Genomic DNA, 22,794 nt, shown 5'->3' on the forward strand with positions numbered 1-22,794 from the left:
TTCCCCTGGAGACAAGGTATGGCTCTCCGCTAAATATGTCCGCTTCCGTGTCCCTAGCTACAAGTTGGGACCACGCTATCTTGGTCCTTTCAAAATTTTGTGTCAAATTAATCCTGTCTCTTATAAACTTCTTCTTCCTCCTTCTCTTCGTATCCCTAATGCCTTTCACGTCTCTCTTCTCAAACCACTCATCCTCAACCGTTTTTCTCCCAAATCTGTTCCTCCCACTCCTGTTTCCGGCTCCTCGGACGTCTTCTCGGTCAAGGAAATTTTGGCTGCCAAAAAGGTCAGAGGGAAAAATTTTTTTTTAGTAGACTGGGAGGGTTGTGGTCCTGAAGAGAGATCCTGGGAACCTGAGGACAACATCCTTGACAAAAGTCTGCTCCTCAGGTTCTCAGGCTCCAAGAAGAGGGGGAGACCCAAGGGGGGGGGTACTGTTACGCCGAGCGCTCCGGGTCCCCGCTCCTCCCCGGAGCGCTCGCTTCACTCCCTCCGCTGCAGCGCTCCGGTCACGTCCTCTGACCCGGGGCGCTGCGATCCTGCTGCCAGCCGGGATGCGATTCGCGATGCGGGTAGCGCCCGCTCGCGATGCGCACCCCGGCTCCCCTACCTGACTCGCTCCCCGTCTGTTCTGTCCCGGCGCGCGCGGCCCCGCTCCCTAGGGCGCGCGCGCGCCGGGTCTCTGCGATTTAAAGGGCCACTGCGCCGCTGATTGGCGCAGTGGTTCCAATTAGGGTTTTCACCTGTGCACTTCCCTATATTACCTCACTTCCCTTGCACTCCCTTGCCGGATCTTGTTGCCTTAGTGCCAGTGAAAGCGTTCCTTGTGTGTTCCTTGCCTGTGTTTCCAGACCTTCTGCCGTTGCCCTTGACTACGATCCTTGCTGCCTGCCCCGACCTTCTGCTACGTCCGACCTTGCTTCTGCCTACTCCCTTGTACCGCGCCTATCTTCAGCAGCCAGAGAGGTGAGCCGTTGCTAGTGGATACGACCTGGTCACTACCGCCGCAGCAAGACCATCCCGCTTTGCGGCGGGCTCTGGTGAAAACCAGTAGTGGCTTAGAACCGGTCCACTAGCACGGTCCACGCCAATCCCTCTCTGGCACAGAGGGTCCACTACCTGCCAGCCGGCATCGTGACATCTATATTCTATTTTAGTGTTCCTTGGAGAGCAATGTATTTAAGATACTTTATTATAAAATGATTATTCAGTTACATGGATGACTATATAATACAGTGCCATTTCAAGTCTGACCTAGCAGAAGATGTTCTTTTTCAATAGTATCCCACATTAGCTAGTATAAGGCTGTTCTGACTAAAGGGGCATACAGTATGACAGCCCCTTTACATTTTAAAATTCTTGCTGCAGCCACAACTAAAGCCATTTAATTTATTAATGTATTCATCGGGATGAGTAATTTGATAACATAACTGATTTGTGGATTTATCTGAATGTGCCCAATTTTAAATTATAATATGGTGTTTTAAATAGAATTTTGTCTTATTGCCAATCTTACCCTGCAATTCCAAAGTATTAGTAGAATGAGTTTTGATATTTTATTTTCCATACATTTTGCAATTAACACATTTTAATTTGCATTAATGAATAATCATGGCTTAGAGCATATAAAGTTAAACTGCTCAGAGCTGATTTCTCCTGTATGTTAAAAATTTTTAAAAAACATGTTATTCAGTTTAATATGTGTAATAACTTATGGCTATGTAGTTGTAAAAACGGTTACTGAAAACAAATTTTCCTTGTTTACTCAAACAGTTTTATTTTTTTTTTTTGCAATTAAGATACTAAATAAGAGATTTAAAAAAGTTTTGGATAAAGGTAGATTGTTATAGTTCCCAACAGTAACTCACTTCAATACTCTCTTTTTAAAACCATGATTCTCACCTTAGGCCAATTAAGAAATGTGGATGTTTATTCCTCCATTTACAGCTGAAAAATGTATATAAAGCAAACAAGTGGAAAATTACAGTGTGTGATAATGGGGTTTTTCATTAAAGTCACAAATCACATGCCAACAAATCAGTAGGCAGGCTACACATAGAATGTTGTAGACAATTCTTGCCTCGTGTGTATAAGAAAGAACTAGAAATCTAGACAGAAGTGGGTTAAGTAGAGACTGACAAAAGTATCTAAGTAAATGAATAACTAAGTAAAATTTACTGCTAGATCCAGAAATATGATAAAACTTATTTTTAAGAGTTATTTACTTAAAAAAATCGAATCAGGAAATCTACTAACACAGTGGACACTGCAGAGATATGTCTAATTATATTTTACTAACTAAGCCTGGTAAGTGAAAAGGGGGTATCTATGACATCAATTTAACAAGAGGATTCCTTATAGTAAGATAAATAAGTGAAATTGAGTGATCTAATGGAACTCTTTAAAACAGGATTTTATAATGTTTGCAGGGGGCTTGGCTTCTTCTCATCTTGTCTAGCATTATATGTGTCTCCGCACTCTGCAGACTGTGTTGAGATCATGTGACCGCGGTTGATGCAAGCACAGTGGGAAGTACGGATGGGCCGCACACTTCATCAGGGGGCTGGCTTGTCAAGCAAGATGAGAATAAGCCAAGTCCGCTGTTATCAGCTGTTGTCACAGGATCCCAGGAAAGGCTTGAGTACTGCATGTACATTTAACATATACAAAGCATGGCATCAGGGGCACATATATTTAACCCCTTAACAACGCTGGATATAAATGTACGTCCTGATGAGCTGGTACTTAACGCACCGGGACGCACATTTACGTCCTATGCATAACCGCGAGCATCGGAGCGATGCGCGGCTCATGTGCGACAGGTCCTGGCTGCTGACAGCAGCCAGGGACCCGCCGGTAATGGCGGACATCCGAGATCCTGCAGATGTCCGCCATTAACCCCCAGATGCTGTGATCAATACAGATCACAGCATCTGCAGCATCGCGGTCACTAAAATGGATGCCGCAGCAATCTGGTCATCCAGAACGGCAGACGGAGGTCCCCTCACCTGCCTCCGCTGCCTTCCATGGGTCTTCTGCTCTGGTCTGCGATCGAGCAGACAAGAGCAGAAGATAGCCAATAACACTGATCAGTGCTATGTCCTATGCATAGCACTTAACAGTATTAGCAATCGAATGATTGCTATAAATAGTCTTCTATGTGGACTATTAATAAAGTGTAAAAATAAAAGTAAAAAAAAGTCTTAAAAAAAAGTTACAAAAATTTGAAAAACTCCCTCCCCAATAAAAACATAAAATGTCCCATTTTCCCAATTTCACCCCCAAAAAGGGTATATTTGGTATTGCCGTGTATGTAAATATCCGAACTATTAAAATAAAATGTTAATGATACCGTACGGTGAACGGCATGAAAGTTAAAAAAAAAATCCAAAATAGCTGCTTTTTTTTAAACAACATTTTATTCCCCAAAACATTTATAAAAATGCATTAAAAGTTTTATATAAGCAAATATGGTATCAATAAAAAGTACAGATCACAGCGCAAAGAAATTAGCCCTCATATCGTCGCTTATACAGAAAATTGAAAAAGTTATAGGTCTTCAAAATAGGGGGATTTTAAATGTACTAATTTGGTTAAAAAGTTTGCGATTTTTTTTAAGCGCAACAGTAATAGAAAAGTATATTATCATGGGTATCATTTTAATCGTATTGACCCAAAGAATAAAGAACACATGTCATTTTTACCATAAATTGTACGGTGGGAAAACGAAACCTTCCAAAATATGTAAAATTGCGGTTTTCTTTTTAATTTCCCCACACAAATAGTATTTTTTTTGTTGCGCCACACATTTTATGGTAAAGTGAGTGATGGCATTACAACTAACAACTGGTCGCGCAAATAACAAGCCCTCATACTAGTCTGTGGATGAAAATATAAAAGAGTTATGATTTTTTGAAGGCGAGGAGGAAAAAACGAAAACGTTAAATTAATTCCTTAAGGGGTTAAGGTAAGATCACGCATGCTGTATATTGCTGCGTATTTTGCTGCATTTTTTCTGAAGCTGCTTTTGTTACCCATTGACTTCAATGAGTAAGGAAATATACCGCAGCAAATGACACAGCAAAATTCGGCACTTGTGACCCCACCCTAAAGATAGGGTAATACATGCAATATTTTGCTACATATTTGCTGCTGCATATTTTCCTACCCATTGAATTCAATGGGTAGCAAAATCAGCTGTGTATTTTGCTACCTATTGACCTCAATGGGTAGGAAAATATGCAGCAGCAAATATGCAGCAAAATATGGCAAGTGTGACCTTACCTTAAATGTACACAAAAGCTAGAATACCCCATGAAGGGGTTTATACTAAGTGATGAATTCTGTAAAGACCAAAGACACAAAAATAATGATGGTATTTCTGTTCTTTTTTTTTTTTTTTGTAACATGTTTTATTCACTCCAACATTCTGTCATTAACCCCTTAAGGACCAAGGGCGTACATGTACGCCCTGACATCCTGGTACTTAAGGACCCAGGGCGTACCTGTACGCCCGTGGGAATTCCGGTCCCGGCTGCTTGCTGAAATCATTCAGCAGGCACCCTGTGCAAACCCCTGGTAAGTCTTGAGACCCCCCCATGTCGGCGATTGCTGCAATGCAGTGATTCCAGGTCAATTGGGTCCCCGGTGATCCGTAAAAAAGGTGATAGGTGCCGTCCGAGAAATCCTATTCTGGAGGGGGAGAGAGGTGCCGGGAGTCGAAACCTGTAGTGGGGCCCCGATCCCTGACATCGTTGGTTGGATCGAGGCCCCAGGAGCGGGGGCAGAAGCAGGAGGATCCTGGAGCAGCAGCAGGAGGTAAGGCTGGCCTACCGCTGTTGCTTAGCAACAACTCCCAGCATGCACAAAAGGGCATGCTGGGAGTTGTTATTATGCAACAGCAGAAGGCACAACTAAAACTCTTAGCGTACCCTTTGGTAGTTTGTGCATGCTGGGGGTTGTAGTTATTCAACAGCTGGAGGCACATTTTTTTTCTATGAAAAGGTGTGCCTCCAGCAGTTGCATAACTAAAACTCCCAGCATGCACGGATAACCAAATGGCATGCTGAGGGTTGTAGTAGTGTGCCTCTACCTGTTGAATAACTAAGTCAGTGCATGCTGAGAGTTGTCGTTTTGCAACAGCTGAAGGCACACTGGTTGTGAAACACAGAGTTTGTTACCTAACTGTTTCGCAACCAGTGTGCCTCCAGCTGTTGCAAACTACAACTCCCAGCATGCACTGAAAGACAGTACATGCTGGCAGTTGTAGTTGTGCAACAGCTGGAGGCACACTGGTTGCGAAACACTGAGTTAAGTAGCAAACCCTCAGTGTTTTGCAACCAGTGTGCATCCAGCTGTTGAATAACTACAACCCCCAGCATGCACAGACAGCCAAAGGGCAGCTCTAGAGGTTTGCCCCTCCCCCATGTGAATGTACAGGGTACATTCACATGGGTGGGGGTTTACTGCGAGTTTCTCACTGCAAGTTTGAGAAGCAGCAAATTTTCTGCTGCAGCTCCAACTCCCAGCGGGAAATTCACTGTGAACCCCCGCCTGTGTGAATGTACCCTTAAAATGCTACACTACACACCACACCTACACAGAATAAAAAGTAAAACACTACACATACACATACCCCTACACAGTTACCCCCCCCCCCCCAATTAAAATGAAAAACATCTCGTACGGCAATGTTTTCAAAACGGAGCCTCCAGCTGTTGCAAAACAACAACTCCCAGTATTGCCGGACATCCATTGTCTGTCAAGGCATGTTGGGAGTTTTGCAACGGCTGGAAGCACCCTGTTTAAGAAACACTGCTGTAGGGTGGTAATTTTGGTATCTGAGTCAAGTGTAATTCTTGCATCCGGGTTGCTCTCTCACTTCGGAGCACTGTCGTATTTCAAGGCAACAGTTTAGGGCCACATGTGGGGTATTTTTGTACTCGGGAAAAATTGCCTAACAAATTTTGGTGAGCTTCTCCTCATTTTACCCCTTATGTAAAAGTTGAATTTGTGGTCTACTCAGCATGTTATTGTAAAAAAATAATTTTTGTTTACACTAACATGCTGATGTTGCCCCATACTTCATTTTCACAAAAGACCCCCAAAATTTTTACGCAATTTCTCCTGAGTACAGAAATATTCCATTTGTGGATGTAAAAGTCTCTGCAGGTGCACAAGGCTCAGGAGTGAGAGCGCCATGTACATTTGAGGTGACTGATCGTTACAGCGGTTCTGACATAACCACAAAAAAAAAAACACCCACATGTGACCTCATTTTGGGGACTACACCCCTAACGGAATGTAACAAGGGGTATAGTGAGCCTTAACAACCCACAGGTGTTTGAATAATTTTCATTAAAGTTGGATGTGAAACAAAAAAAAGTCCCCCCAAAATTTGTAACACCATTTCTTAGTATATACAGTGGGGATCAAAAGTTTGGGCACCCCAGGTAAAACTGTGTATTAATGTGCATAAAGAAGCCAAGGAAAGATGTAAAAATCTCCAAAAGGCATCAAATTACATATTTGACATTCCTTTCATATGTCAACAAAAGTTCGATTTTATTTCCATCATTTACACTTTCAAAATAACAGAAAACAAAAAAATGGCATCTGCAAAAGTTTGAGCACCCTGCAGAGTTAATATATTGTACTGCCCACTTTGGCAAGTATCACAGCTTGTAGATGCTTTTTGTAGCCAGCCAAGAGTCTTTCAATTCTTGTTTGAGGTATCTTTGCCCATTCTTCCTTACAAAAGTCTTCCAGTTCTTTGAGATTTCTGGGCTGTCTGTCACGCACTGCTCTTTTAAGGTCTATCCATAGATTTTCAATTATGTTGAAGTCAAGAGATTGTGAAGGCCATGGCAAAACCTTCAGTTTACACCTCTTGATCTAATCCCCTGTGGATTTTGAGGTGTGTTTAGGATCATTATTCATTTGTAGAAGCCATCCTCTATTTAACTTCAGCTTTTTCACAGATGGCATCAAGTTAGCATCCAAAATATGCTGAAATTTTATTGAATCCATTTTTCCTTCTACTCGTGAGATGTTCGTGAGATGTTCCCTGTGCCACTGGTCCCTGAAAAATTTCGATTTTGAGAATGTTGTGAAAAATTGGAAAAGTACTGCTGAACTTTGAAGCCCTCTGATGTCTTCCAAAAGTAAATACATGTCAACTTTATGAAGTAGATGAAGGCACACATAAAGTAGACATATTGTATATGTGAATCAATATAAAAAAAATTGGTATATCTATTTTCCTTACAAGCAGAGAGCTTCAAAGTTAGAAAAATGCAAAGTTTTCAAATTGTTCATGAAATTTTGGAGTTTTTCTCCAAGAAATGATGCAAGTATAAACGAAAATTTACCACTATGCTGAATTAGAATATGTCATGAAAAAACATTCTCGGAATCAAATTCATAACTAAAAGCATCTGAGAGTTATTAATACTTAAAGTGACAGTGGTCAGATGTGCAAAAAATGCTCATGTACTTAAAGGGGTACTATGGTGGAAAACTTTTTTTTTTTTTTTTTAATTAACTGGTGCCAGAAGGTTAAACATATTTGTAAATTACCGACCACAGTGCTCTCTGCTGACACCTCGGTCAATGTCAGGTACTGGATTTAAACAACAATAAAGAGGTGTTCTCAACTGGCAGGCAGGAGGTGCTCAACCCCAAATGCATTTGTGCATATTTTGCTGGGGGAGCAGATCCTGCCCTTGTGGTATGTTGCTAAGGGTGATCCCCAGCATAAAAATGCATACAATGGGGGGTGCCTGCAACATACTACAAGTGCCACAATGGAATTCTACACCAGATAAATGGTGTGGATGTGTAACAATTAGAATAATACATTACAGTTATTTAGGTACACTACTGTGGTAGATGTAAACACTGACATTGGCTAACCCTCAACACTGATGTTAAAATTGAGACATTAGCCAGTATACCCTTATATGAAGGACTATTATTACTATGATAGGCAGCATTAAGGTCCACCTTTGAGGCCGACAACATATCAGCCAACTTGGGTTGGACTTATAGTCTGTCTCCCACCTCCCATTGTATGTGTGCCCAGATACACTGGAGGCAACTGGGAGCAGGCTGTGAGTCGGACCTAATGCTACTGTAATATCCCACTGGCCCCTGGTTTGCTTATCACGCACAGGTAGGTTAGTGTTAGGTCCCGTTCCACTTGGGAAACCTTGGCGTTGGTGTGCGGGCTCAGGTATGTCCTCCATATAAGGATATACTGGCTAATGTCTCAATTTTAGCATCAGTGTTAAGGGTTAACCAATGTAATTGTTCCCATCTACCACAGTAGTGCACCTTAATTCCTACATTGCATGTCAGGTCCTGTCCAGAGCAGGAGAAAATCCCCATAGCAAACATATGCTGCTCTGGACAGCTCCTAAAATGGACAGAGGTGTCAGCAGAGAGCACTGTGGTCAGACACAAAAGAAATTAAAAAAGAAAAGGACTTCCTCTGTAGTATAAAGCCACTAATAAATACTGGAAGGATTAAGAAATTTTAATGGAAGTCATTTACAAATCTGTTTAACTTTCTGGCACCAGTTGATTAAAAAGAAAAAGTTTTCCACCGGAGTACCCCTTAAAGGTTAAAATGGGCTTGGTCCTTAAGGGGTTAAAGCATATAAATTATTCTGCCAAAGCAAGCAATAATATATGGATGCATTATTGAACACAAAGGCCCCGTTCACACTACGGGTTTGCCGCGGAATTTCCAGGTGGAATTCCGCGGTGTGAACTTTAACATTAGTGTGAACGGGTCTCCGAGAGACCCGTTCACACTGCGGAATTCCAGCGGCGGACATTTCCGCCACTGAAAGTGTTCCACCGCAAAGAAAGAACATGTTCATTCTTTGCGCGGATTTCGCGAGCACTGCATAGCTGTCAATGGTGACTGGTCAGTGCCCCGCGGCCCTGGCGCCAAAGTATCTACGGCGGCGGCCGCCAGGCGGAATCTCCGCTCGCGGAATTCAGCGGCGAGAATTCTGTAGTGTGAACGGGCCTGAGGGGTTAAAGACCCTTTCCCCATAACAAAATAACATTAAAGAATGGACATGGAATTGAAGGAATCACAGCAGAAAGATAAAAAAGGAGAACATTAAATATTTTAACATTACATGTAGCTTGTATTGTTATAAAAAGTTATAGTTGTAGTGAACCAGAGGGTAGATTTAATTACATACTTCATTTCTACAAAATGCTCTATTGTTAGAATATACTATTAAAGGGGTACTCCGGTGAAAACCTTTTTTCTTTTAAATCAACTGGTGGCAGAAAGTTAAACATGTTTGTAAATTATTTCTATTAAAAAATCTTAATCCTTCCTGTACTTATTAGCTGCTGAATACTACAGAGGAAATTATTTTCTTCTTGGAATGCTCTCTGATGACATCACAAGCACAATTGTCATTGCTGATGTTATTATAACTCTTTATTTATTGTTGTCCTTAGTGGGATTTGAACCCAAGTCCCCAGCACTGCAAGGCAGCAGTGCTAATCACTGAGCCACCATGCTGCCCTTAGCATACATCTGCTATGCATGGTTGCTAAAATGGACAGAGATGTCAGCAAAGAAAGGAATTTCCTCTGTAGCATTCAGCAGCTAATAAGTACTGGAAGGATTAAGATTTTTTAATAGAAGTAATTTACAAATATGTTTAACTTTCTGCCATCAGTAGATTTAAAAGAAAAATGGTTTTCACCGGAGTACCCCTTTAATATTAAATTGGTACAAGCCCAACTTGATTGAAGGTGTCACACCCCTCCACAAACCACTGCATTCTCTTTATTATTTACCAGGTATTGTGCCACAGTTTATGCTGTATCAAAATTGGAAGAGTAGCTGCAATCAGAAACTGGAGTGAATATTTTTATTTTTTGACCAGACTATTTTGAGATCATACCGATCTCTTTGTTAAGTCATTACCTGAATGAAGACCTACAGTACAGTCTTGAAATCTTTCCTCACATTGTGGCCTTTTGATGCCACTCCATGTGCCTCTGTAGAGACATAGTTCCTATACTCGTACCCTGACCACGGCTTACTTTCTTTTAGCAGAGACAGCACAATGCCACATGTTCTGCATATTCTGCATCTGGTAAAGTAAAAAATTGTTTCCACATGGCAGAATACCGGACAGGTACACCAACTCCTGATTGTGCCCCTCCTCTAAAAGTTTTTTTTTCTCGGGTCTTCAGATGCAGCAGCATTGCCAACACCTCAGCTGATCAGACCAGCAGGTCCAACCGCTCCCCCTCAGCATATTTACCATGATGGAATTGCCTACAAACTCACCACCATTCTTACCAACACCAGTCCCACTAGTGCTATGTTTGACCACTGTTTCCACCTCCACTAGCTCTGTAACACACTCTAATGGTTGACTGTCCTCACACAATTTCTCATGGCTAATGCTATCCTTCTGCTTAGTACTCGGTGGGGGGTTAAGCAAAAATGATGGAACATACTGTCAAGGACAGACATTTCCACTAACTAACTGTAGATGATAAGGAATCCACTGACACTTGACTCAACGTTATATTGTAAGACTCTTCTTCCTCTTCATGAGAAGACTTCAAAGTCATCCAGTCCACAAGGGCATAGAAACCACACAATCCCTGGAGAACAGTAAGAACTTTTGTTTGCTGACAAGGCTGATACTACTACCACCAGGCAACTGGCTGCTGCTGCTGCTGCTACCTGGTGCTGGCACTGCCACCAAAATTACTACTGGCAGAGAACATGGGTGTCTTGTCCTCTACAAAATTTGGAAGTTATTGTTGTTTTTGGGGTGATTTGTCACTCACTTACTAGTCAACTTTCACTCTCAATGCTCTTTATGTATATTTATGTTAAATACACATAGACATTTTATATGTTTGCTTAAACCCAGAAAATACAGGCACCTTAGCCCGAGATGGCTATTCCATATTCGCTCCCAACACTTTCAATGCGTAGTTATGTTAGCGCCAGGTAGAAATACTGTATGTTAGATTAAACCTAGAAAATACATAATTTGGACTTAAATGGCTATGCCACATTCACTTTCACTTTTCTCAGCTTGTTTTGTCTTGTAATGTGATTGCTTTTATGAGGTTTTTCTGCTTTCAGACTGCTGGGCTTTGCAGTGCATCAACTAACACAGTAATGGAGGTGACAGGAGGTCACTGTGTGAGGTCAGCCCACTACTCAATGCTTTGTTCTGCTTGTAATGCGATTACTTTTATTGGTTCATTCTGTAGTGACACTGTTGGATGGGATTTGTAGTGCACCTACTGGACACAGTAATGCAGGTCATAAGGGGTAACTTTTTGGGATCAGTAGTTCCCCTGTGCACTCTCTCAGCTTTCTCGCTCCAGGATGGTGGCAACAATGCAGTGCATAGGGTTTTTAACAGCATCTTACACCCACTCCAATGCTGTCTCCTCATTGATCTGGGAGCTGTATGTCACAGAAATACAAGCAATGACAGGATAATCTATGATCTTGTTGCTAGTTGCAAGCTATGCTGGGCTACCCTGACGTCATCTCAGTATTCTTAGTACTTCCTCCATTCATTTAGGAGCTAAAACCTCATGTGTTCCTAATCTCTTCTGCTACTATTAATGCCGTTACCAGGCTTTCACACCCAGCACTTGCATTTTTGCTGTTTTAGTGAAAAGGTTCTTATTTCAGTACCTTGTTTTAGTAATAAAATCAAGTTATTTCCATGACACTCTCGCTAAAAAAATATTATGATGCCAAGATTATGACTGTGTCATCTTGTTACAAACATATATCAGGTCTTTTGTCAGCTGTATTACACCATCCAAGAGGAATTCAAACGGACTGGAAATAGGTGAGATCATTTCCAGAATGCTCTGTATAGTTTCTAGAGATGAGAGAGAATTTTTGAAGGTTAACTTGCAGAATGACAAGCTATTTGCCAACCATATTATAGACAGAGAAGTAACAGACGTATGCATCATTTATCTGCAAGTCATTGTAGATAAGTCTGTGCAAATAAACCGGGTAAATGTAGAAATATATATTAATGACAATACTCCTGTTTTTTCTTCTTCTTTGTATAATATGGTGATTTCAGAATGCAAAGCTTTCTGTTCCTATTCCTGAAGATCCACCACAAGGAACAACTATTGCAATCATCAGTGTTCATGACAGTGATTCTGGATTAAATGGCAAAGTCAGTTGTAACATTTTCCAAAATGTACCATTCAAAACCTTTATGGGGAATTTCTCTCTAACAGTAGATGCACCGTTAGATAGAGAAATCATGTCCAAATACGAAGTCATAGTCACTGCCACAGTTGAAGGTTCATCACCGTTGTTGGCATCAAGAACACTTGAGCTTCATATGGATGATGTCAATGATAACTTTTTGTAGTCTACTTATTGTCACGATTCGGCTTACGGGTTGTGGATCCGCTGTGTCAGCGAGGGATTGGCGTGGACCGTGCTAGTGGACCGGTTCTAAGAGGCTACTGGTTTTCGCCAGAGCCCGCCGCAAAGCGGGATGGTCTTGCTGCGGCAGTAGCAACCAGGTCGTATCCACTAGCAACGGCTCAACCTCACTGACTGCTGAGAAGGCGTGGGACAGAAGGACAAGGCAGAGGCAAGGTCAGACGTAGCAGAAGGTCGGGGGCAGGCGGCAAGGTTCATAGTCAGGATGGATAGCAGAAGTTCAGGTACACAGGCTTTGGACACACTAAACGCTTTCACTGGCACAAGGCAACAAGATCCGGCAAGGGAGTGCATGGGAGGAGATCAGATATAGCCAGGGAGCAGGTGGAAGCCAATTAAGCTAATTGGGCCAGGCACCAATCATTGGTGCACTGGCCCTTTAAGTCTCAGAGAGCTGGCGCGCGCGCGCCCTAGAGAGCGGAGCCGCGCGCGCCAGCACATGACAGCAGGGGACCGGGACGGGTAAGTGACCTGGGATGCGATTCGCGAGCGGGCGCGTCCCGCTGTGCGAATCGCATCCTTGACGGCCATGACAGTGCAGCGCTCCCGGTCAGCGGGACTGACCGGGGAGCTGCAGGGAGAAAGACGCCGTGAGCGCTCCGGGGAGGAGCGGGGACCCGGAGCGCTAGGCGTAACAGTACCCCCCCCCCCTTAGGTCTCCCCTTTTTTTTGTCCGGTGACTGCCTCCCCTGGGATGAGGACACCGGGAAAGAATGGATGGTTTCCTCAATGGCAGGCAGTACAGCAGGAGTAGGAATGGGGAGGGAGGGCAGAGGGTGAAGCTTGGCACGGGGCAGGGAGACACAAGGACGGGAGCCATGAGGAGGCACAGAGGCTTGCCTGACGGGACTGGGAGGGGGGGAGAGGCACTTCCTGTGGCAGGCAGAGTCCCAGTACTTGATCTCCCCGGTGGTCCAATCAAGGGTGGGCGAATGAAGCCGGAGCCATGGCAGACCGAGGAGGACCTCAGAGGTACAGCCGGGGAGAACGAAGAGCTCAATCCTCTCGAGGTGGGGTCCAATAGACATGAGGAGGGGTTCTGTGCGGTAACGCACGGTGCAGTCCAATCTGGCTCCGTTGACCGCGGAAATGTAGAGCGGCTTGACGAGACGGGTCACCGGGATGCTGAATTTATTCACAAAGGACTCCAATATAAAATTTCCAGAGGCACCAGAGTCCAAGCAGGCCACGGCTGAGAGGGAGGAGTTGGCTGAAGAAGAGATCCGCACGGGCACCGTGAGACGTGGAGAAGCAGACTTAGAGCCAAGAGACGCCACACCCACGTGAGCTGGGTGCGTGCGTGCGTTTCCCAGGCGTGGAGGACGGATAGGGCAATCCACCAAGAAATGCTCGGTACTGGCACAGTACAGACAGAGATTTTCTTCTCTACGGCGATTCCTTTCTTCTTGGGTCAGGCGAGACCGATCCACTTGCATGGCCTCCTCGGCGGGAGGCCCAGGCGTAGACTGCAAAGGATGCTGTGGGAGAGGTGCCCAGAGATCTAAGTCTTTTTCCTGGCGGAGCTCTTGGTGTCGCTCAGAAAAACGCATGTCAATGCGGGTAGCCAAATGGATGAGTTCTTGGAGGTTGGCAGGAATCTCTCGTGCGGCCAGCACATCCTTGATGCGACTGGATAGGCCTTTTTTAAAGGTCGCGCAGAGAGCCTCGTTATTCCATGATAACTCGGAAGCAAGAGTACGAAATTGGATGGCGTACTCGCCCACTGAAGAATTACCCTGGACCAGGTTCAACAGGGCAGTCTCGGCAGAAGAAGCTCGGGCTGGCTCCTCGAAGACACTCCGGAGTTCAACGAAGAAGGCCTGGACTGTGGCTGTGGCAGGATCATTGCGGTCCCAGAGCGGTGTGGCCCAAGACAAGGCCTTTCCTGAAAGAAGGCTTACTACGAACGCCACCTTAGACCGTTCTGAAGGAAACAAGTCCGACAACATCTCCATATGCAGGGAACACTGAGACAAAAATCCACGGCAGAGTTTAGAGTCCCCATCAAATTTGTCCGGCAGGGACAAGCGGAGGTTAGGAGCGGCCACTCGCTGCGGAGGAGGTGCAGGAGCTGGCGGAGGAGATGGTTGCTGCTGTAGCAGAGGCAGAAGTTGCTGTAACATGGCGGTCAACTGCGACAGCTGCTGTCCTTGTTGGGCAATCTGCTGCGATTGCTGAGCGACCACCGTGGGAAGATCAGCGAGACTTGGCAGCGGCACCTCAGCGGGATCCATGGCCGGATCTACTGTCACGATTCGGCTTACGGGTTGTGGATCCGCTGTGTCAGCGAGGGATTGGCGTGGACCGTGCTAGTGGACCGGTTCTAAGAGGCTACTGGTTTTCGCCAGAGCCCGCCGCAAAGCGGGATGGTCTTGCTGCGGCAGTAGCAACCAGGTCGTATCCACTAGCAACGGCTCAACCTCACTGACTGCTGAGAAGGCGTGGGACAGAAGGACAAGGCAGAGGCAAGGTCAGACGTAGCAGAAGGTCGGGGGCAGGCGGCAAGGTTCGTAGTCAGGATGGATAGCAGAAGTTCAGGTACACAGGCTTTGGACACACTAAACGCTTTCACTGGCACAAGGCAACAAGATCCGGCAAGGGAGTGCATGGGAGGAGATCAGATATAGCCAGGGAGCAGGTGGAAGCCAATTAAGCTAATTGGGCCAGGCACCAATCATTGGTGCACTGGCCCTTTAAGTCTCAGAGAGCTGGCGCGCGCGCGCCCTAGAGAGCGGAGCCGCGCGCGCCAGCACATGACAGCAGGGGACCGGGACGGGTAAGTGACCTGGGATGCGATTCGCGAGCGGGCGCGTCCCGCTGTGCGAATCGCATCCCCGACGGCCATGACAGTGCAGCACTCCCGGTCAGCGGGACTGACCGGGGAGCTGCAGGGAGAAAGACGCCGTGAGCGCTCCGGGGAGGAGCGGGGACCCGGAGCGCTAGGCCTAACACTTATGCTTTTGTTGATGGGTTTATCATAAGTCTACTGATGCTATTGTTGATGGGTTTATCATAAGTTGTTCTAAGGTGGGTATTTCAATATATTTATCTAAACGTTTTATTTTCACTGCAGTCACTTTGCTTTGTTTAAAAATTATTGGTGGAATATATAGAACCCCCATATAAAATATAATCCACAAAACATACAATTTTGTGTTTAAAATTTGTAGTTGTACTTTGGTAACTTTGCTTTGTTTGGCTTTCTTAACTTTTATTTTGAGGTGTTTTTACTGATATGCCATTTAATAACTTAAAAATTACATGATAGGTGAGTAATAATTTTCTTCTGGACTTATGGCACAAAAAGAGAGAGTGGGCACTAAAACCTATGAGGAGCAGTTTTCCTATTTTTGTGTTGACAGCAAGAGGGCATACAGCTGGTCTAGCATTAATAACTAGTGGTCTTTAACCCCTTAAGGACCAGGCCATTTTACACCTTAAGGACCAGAGCGTTTTTTGCAAATCTGACCACTGTCACTTTAAACATTAATAACTCTGTAATGCTTTTAGTTATCATTCTGATTCTGTGATTGTTTTTTCGTGACATATTCTACTTTAACTTAGTGGTAAAACTTTATGGTAACTTGCATCCTTTCTTGGTGAAAAATCCCCAAATTTGATGATAAAAATGAAAATTTTGCATTTTTCTAACTTTGAAGCTCTCTGCTTGTAAGGAAAATGGATATTCAAAATATATATTTTTTGGGTTCACATATACAATATGTCTACTTTATGTTTGCATCATAAAATTGATGGGTTTTTACTTTTGGAAGACACCAGAGGGCTTCAAAGTTCAGCAGCAATTTTGAAATTTTTCACAAAATGTTCAAACTCACTATTTTTCAGGGACCAGTTCAGTTTTGAAGTGGATTTGAAGGGTCTTCATATTAGAAATACCCCATTAAAGACCCCATTATAAAAACTACACCCCCCAAAGTATTCAAAATGACATTCATTAAGTGTATTAACCCTTTAGGTGTTTCACAGGAATAGCAGCAAAGTGAAGGAGAAAATTCAAAATCTTAATTTTTTACACTCGCATGTTCTTGTAGACCCAATTTTTGAATTTTTGCAAGGGGTAAAAAAGAGAAAATTTTTACTTGTATTTGAAACCCTATTTCTCTTGAGTAAGGACATACCTTATATGTCTATGTAAAATGTTCGGCGAGCGCAGTAGAGGGCTCAGAAGGGAAGGAGCGACAAATGGTTTTTGGGGGGCATGTCACATTTAGGAAGCCCCTATGGTGCCAGGACAGCAAAAAAAAAAAAACACATGGCATACCATTTTGGAAACTAGACCCCTCGGGGAACATAACAAGGGGTAAAGTGAACCTTTTTTTTTTTACCTAAAATGCCTGGTTTCCCAAAAATCTTACATTTTTAAAAAGGGTAATAGCAGAAAATACCCACCAAAATTTGAAGCCCAATTTCTCCCGATACAGAAAACACCCCATATGGGGGTGAAAATTGCTCTGCTGGCACACTACAGGTCTCAGAAGAGAAGGAGTCACATTTGGCTTTTTGAAAGCAAATTTTGCTCTGGGGGCATGCCGCATTTAAGAAGCCACTATGGTGCCAGAACAGCAAAAAAAAAAACACATGGCATACCATTTTGGAAACTAGACCCCTCGGGGAACGTAACAAGGGGTATTGTGAACCTTTTTACCCCACAGGTGGTTCACGACTTTTGTACATGTAAAAAAAAAAAAATTTTTTTACCTAAAATGCTTGTTTTCCCAAAAATTTTACATTTTTAAAAAGGGTAATAGCAGAAAATACCCCCCAAAAATTTGTAACACAATTTTCTCGAGTACGGCGATACCCCATATGTGACCCTAAACTGTTGCCTTGAAATACGACAGGGCTCCAAAGTGAGAGCGCCATGCAAATTTGAGGCCTAAATTAGGGACTTGCATAAGGGTGGACATAGGGGTATTCTACGCCAGTGATTCCCAAACAGGGTGCCTCCAGCTGTTGTAAAACTTCCAGCATGCCTAGACAGTCAGTGGCTATCTGGCAATACTGGGAGTAGTTGTTTTGCAACAGCTGGAGGCTCTGTTTTGGAAACAGTGGCGTACCAGACGTTTTTCATTTTTATTGGGGAGGGGAGGGGGGCTGTGTAGGGGTAAGTGTATTTGACTTTTTATTTTCTTTTGTGTTAGTGTAGTGTTTTTAGGGTACAGTCGCACGGGCGGGGGTTCACAGTAGTTTCTCGCTGGCAGTTTGAGCTGCGGCAGAAAATTTGCCACAGCTCAAACTTGCAGCCGGATACTTACTGTAAACCTCCGCCCATGTGAGTGTACCCTGTACGTTCACATTGGGGCGGGAGAAACATCCAGCTGTCGCAAAACTACAACTCCCAGCTTGTACGGTCTATCAGTGCATGCTGGGAGTTGTAGTTTTGCCACAGCTGGAGGCACACTGGTTGTGAAACACCGAGTTTGGTAACAAACTGGTAACCAGTGTGCCTTCAGCTGTTGCAAAAGCTGCAACAGACAGCATGTACGGACAGCGGAAGGGCATTCTTGGTCTTGCAGTTATGCAACAGCTGGAGGCATACTACTTTTGCTGGGGATGCTGGGGATTGTAGTTATGCAACAGCTGGAGACACACTGGTTTGCTACTTAACTCAGTGTGCCTTCAGCTGTTGCAAAACTACAACTCTCAGCAGTCACCGACAGCCAACGGGCATGCTGGGAGTTGTAGTTATGCAACCACCAGATGCACCACTACAACTCCCAGCATGCACTTTAGCTGATTGTGCAAGCTGGGAGTTGTAGTTATACAACAGCTGAAAGTACACTTTTCCATAGAAAAAATGTGCCTCCAGCTGTTGCAAAACTATAAGTCCCAGCATGCCCATAAGGGAATGCTGGGAGTTGTGGTGGTCTGCCTCCTGCTGTTCCATAACTACAGCTCCCAGCATGCCCTTTTTGCATGCTGGGAGCTGTTGCTAAGCAACAGCAGGAGGCTGTCACTCACCTCCTACTGCTGCTGCTCCACGCCGCCGCACAGGTCAGTCCCTCGCCGCCGTCGCTTCTGGGGCCCCGATCCCAACAGGGATGCCGGGGATCGGGGTCCCCAGCACCCGGGGTCTTCTTCCCGCACCCGCTCACGTCCTCCGGAAGAGGGGCGGAGCGGGTTGCGGGAGTGACACCCGCAGCAGGCGCCCTGATTGGTCAGCCGGGAAACCGGCAGACGAATCAGGGCGATCGTGAGGTGACACCAGTGCCACCTCACCCCTGCTGGCTATGGCTGTTCGGGGCCATCTCTGACGGCCCCGATCAGCCAGTAATTCGGGGTCACCGGGTCACTGGAGATCCGATTGACCCGGAATCCCCCGCAGATCGCTGGACTGAATTGTCCAGCGATCTGCGGCCATCGCCGACATGGGGGGTCATCATGACCCCGCTGGGCGATATGCCCCGATGCCTGCTGAACGATTTCAGCAGGCATCGGGCACCGGCTCCGCTCCAGATGGCTGCGGGGGGCCGGTAAAGCACATGACGTTCTCATACGTCATGTGTCCTTAAGGACTCGGAAATGGAGACGTATGAGAACGTCATGTGTCCTTAAGGGGTTAATGTGTACTGGTCCTCACTCTGAGGTTAACAGATGGGTAAATCAGGATTTAGTGTTTCACCACCACTGGCTTAGATGATACTGTGTCTACAGAATACACTGTACATATGTCTATATCAATGTATTACCTGCATCTATTTTGCTATAAGAGCCTTAATTATTGCAATGCAATTAAATAAATACAATACATCTCTGTTAAATAATGATGGAGTATGTACATATATTCCGATCTGACCATGGAGGGATTCACTTGAGCTCTTTGTATAAAAAATATGCATTTATTGTACTCTGCTTGACATTATGGCAGACAGTACATAAAACAATAAATATTCATATAATGGCAGTTCTTTTCACAAGTTAATAATTTAGGAAAGTTACATAGACTTGTGTCCTCAAATCTTATCTCACCAGCTGGTGATATACAGTGATTTTATATATTAAAGGGGTACTCCGCTACTAGACATTTTACAAAGGGGATCTCCTGCAGCACCCGGCACCCAGGGACCATATGCCCCCTCCCACAGACATGAATGGAGGAGGCGTTACATGACGTCATGAGGGGGCGTGGATGGGACATCACAATCGTGGCCTCCTGCTCCGAGTGTTATAAAAAATTTTTGTGAAAATGCTGGAACACTGGAGTATCCCTTTAAGTGTTGTGAAATGTTTTTCATAGTCTCTGGATAGTTGTATCATCTCATATTATTCTGCGGGCACCCCTCTGCTCCCCTTTGTGAGAAAAAGTATAACACCCTGCAGAGTCAATTGAACTATGAACTTAATGGGATGTTCCAGGGTCATGACCATTTGCCCGTATGGAACTCAAATACTATTTTCCTTTATAGTGGCCCTGATTCAGTCATAGTTCTGAATATGATCTTGAAAAACAGTCAAAGCACAAATATTATTTTTTTAAGAGTCTGGCATCAACTGGAATGCCGCATCGATAAAGTCATACTTGGCTGGTGGAGACTAAGAAAAGCTATCAGTTCCCTTGCCATTAGACAGATCAGTCATATAAGTGATGGGATTGCTACATATTTTACACCAAGGCACATGAGTAAAAGTGTGTAGGGCAAGATGGGAATGCTATATTGAGAAGCTCTGAATTACTACCATTTTAAACTCTTCAAGATAATTTTAATATCACTTATGACCAGGGGTCTCAAACTCCCGGCCCGCGGGCCATTTGCAGCCCACAGAATGAAAATTTGTGGCTCGCACCAGGTATGTGTAATTTGTATTGCTCGACGCCCGGGACATGCAGTTCCGGGTGCCGGGCAGGTAATTTCTTAAGGCATTTAGCCCTGCTTTGGGCAAGCAGTGCTAAATGCCGGAAGGCTTCACTTACCCCGCCCTCCTCCTCCCAGTCTCCGGTTGGTCAGCCGGCTCGAGTCTGAGGAGGGATGTCACGCATGTGATGTCCTTCCGCAGACCCACACAGGCAGGCGTCACTAGTCAGGCCGCTGCCAGAGAGGAGAAGTGCAGCACAGGACAGGTAAGTGTGTCTATGTGTGTGTGCATTTGTGGGTGTCTGTCTGCCTGTGTGTGTGTGTGTGTGAGTGTCTGTGTGTGTGTGTGTGTGAGAGTCGTGGGGAACCTGCTACTACCTTATGTGGAGAACCTGCTACTACCTAATGTGGGGAACCTGCTACTACCTAATGTGGGGAACCTGCTACTACCTAATGTGGGGAACCTGCTACTACCTAATGTGGGGAACGTGCTTCTACCTAATGTGTGGAACCTGCCACTACCTAATGTGGGAAACCTGCTTTTTCCTAATGTCAGGAACCTGCTACTACCTAATGTGGGGAACCTGCTACTACCTAATGTGGGGAACCTGCTACCTATCTAATGTGGGGAACCTGCAGCCTACCTAATGTGGGGAACCTGCTGCCTACCTAATGAGGGGAACCCCCAGAAGTAGCACCCCCATCATCCATCAGCTCATGCTATTACCACACCGGGGTAGGGGGAATGGGGGGGGGTTGCTGGTGGATGATGAGGGGCGCATGATGGGGGCATTATATGTAAGTGGCGCATGATGGGGGCATTATATGTATGGGACACATGCGGCCCAGCCTCACCCAACTGCTACCTCCAGTGGCCCCAAGATAATTTGAGTTTGAGACCCCTGCTTATGACCAAGAAGGAAACTATAGACTGACTGGTTGTAAGTATAGAATTATACACAATATACCTCTTTCATGCATTCCAATGTACATATTGGTTGGAAGTGGGTTGGGGTAATATTGAGTGCTCCATATGCAGTAGATCCCAGCTGTGTATTACTGTACATATCATAGATAACTCAGATCCTGGCTGTCTATCCCTCTACAAGATACCTTTAATAGTAGCCACAGAAATTAAGCATTTAGGCAGATAGATAGAGAAGGAGACCTCAGTCACCCAAACTTCCCCTGCAACACAATTGCTGGTGTGCATTGTGTTGTTAATGCAGCCTGGGGCCTAGTAAAGGCCTGTAGGCTTGTCATTATAGTACTTCTATTATCCTGTACCAGAAGCAAGGTGTAATGGGAGATGAGCAAGATCACAGTACAATGTGATAATAATAATCATTTTAGTGTTAAAAGTAGTTAAACGTAAAATTTATATCTATGTTATCTCTAAGCATACTGACCACCTGAATACAGATATTATTTCATTTTTATAGCAGAGTAAACAGCATAAAGATAAAACTCATGATGCAAAAATGCATCATGTAGCATTTACTGGCAGCACTCGCTTCAATGATGGGGAGAAATGGCCTGACCTCTAATGCTAAGGTGCTAAAGCATGGTGAATGGTGCAAACTTAAAAAAAACAAAGTCAAATACAAAATAAAATTTTAAAGAAATACCTGAAAAAAAAACAAAAAAACTATTAAAATGTCCCATCAAAACAGAAAGGATATCCATAAAATCTAAGGATCACTGGGCAAAAAATGAGTCCACATACAACCCCATATACAGAAACATGAAAGTGTTATAGGAGTCATAAAAGGGCAGTTTTAAGCATAAACTTAGAAAAAGGTATTTCTTTTTAAGTAGTAAAATAAAACAATACCTATATAAATTGGGCATCATTGTAATTGTACAAAATAATAATAATGTGTCATTGTAACTGTAAAAAGCATGTCCCCTCCCATAGACATGAAAGGAGGAGGTGTCACATGACGTCACGATGGGGGGGGGGGGTCGCTGTATATTTTGTTTAATGAATACACAATTGTTTTAATATAATAATATATAAAGATGAAGCAAGTACTTCTTTAATTGTAAATCTTTATTTCAATAATATTTTATGGAACAGTTGATTGTAGCTATACAGTACTACATCCATAGCAGATATATGCTAAAATAAATGGCTAAAGATATCTCCTATGTGTGATCTTATGTCAAAGACTTATAGCATTAAAGGGGATGTCCCCACCGTTACTGAGGATAAAATGTATTTGGCTACATTCAACAGCTACTGAAAGTAATGAATGGAGTGATGCACCAGCTCGACTGATTCTTCATTCCAACAGGGGACTTGGTATCCCATTCTTGACATTGTGGGTGTTCTATTGTGACCATACACTTATCCATTATCTTGTGAATAGAGAATGTCTGGGAGATAAACTGTAAAGGTGGAACTCCTTTAATAAATAAGATGTTTACCCCTTAACGACAATGGCCGTAAATGTACGTCACGAGCGGTGCTCGCGTCATGCG

General features: G+C 44.2%; 1 protein-coding gene across 7 annotated transcripts in view; it reads left to right on the plus strand.

Moving 5' to 3' along the window:
• The window catches only part of LOC130267277 (protocadherin alpha-C2-like), a 374,990-nt gene that overhangs the window by 191,366 nt on the left and 160,830 nt on the right, over positions 1 to 22,794 (plus strand). The window lies entirely within an intron of this gene.

Source organism: Hyla sarda, chromosome 4 (assembly GCF_029499605.1).
Source record: "Hyla sarda isolate aHylSar1 chromosome 4, aHylSar1.hap1, whole genome shotgun sequence".
Lineage (NCBI taxonomy): Eukaryota > Metazoa > Chordata > Amphibia > Anura > Hylidae > Hyla > Hyla sarda.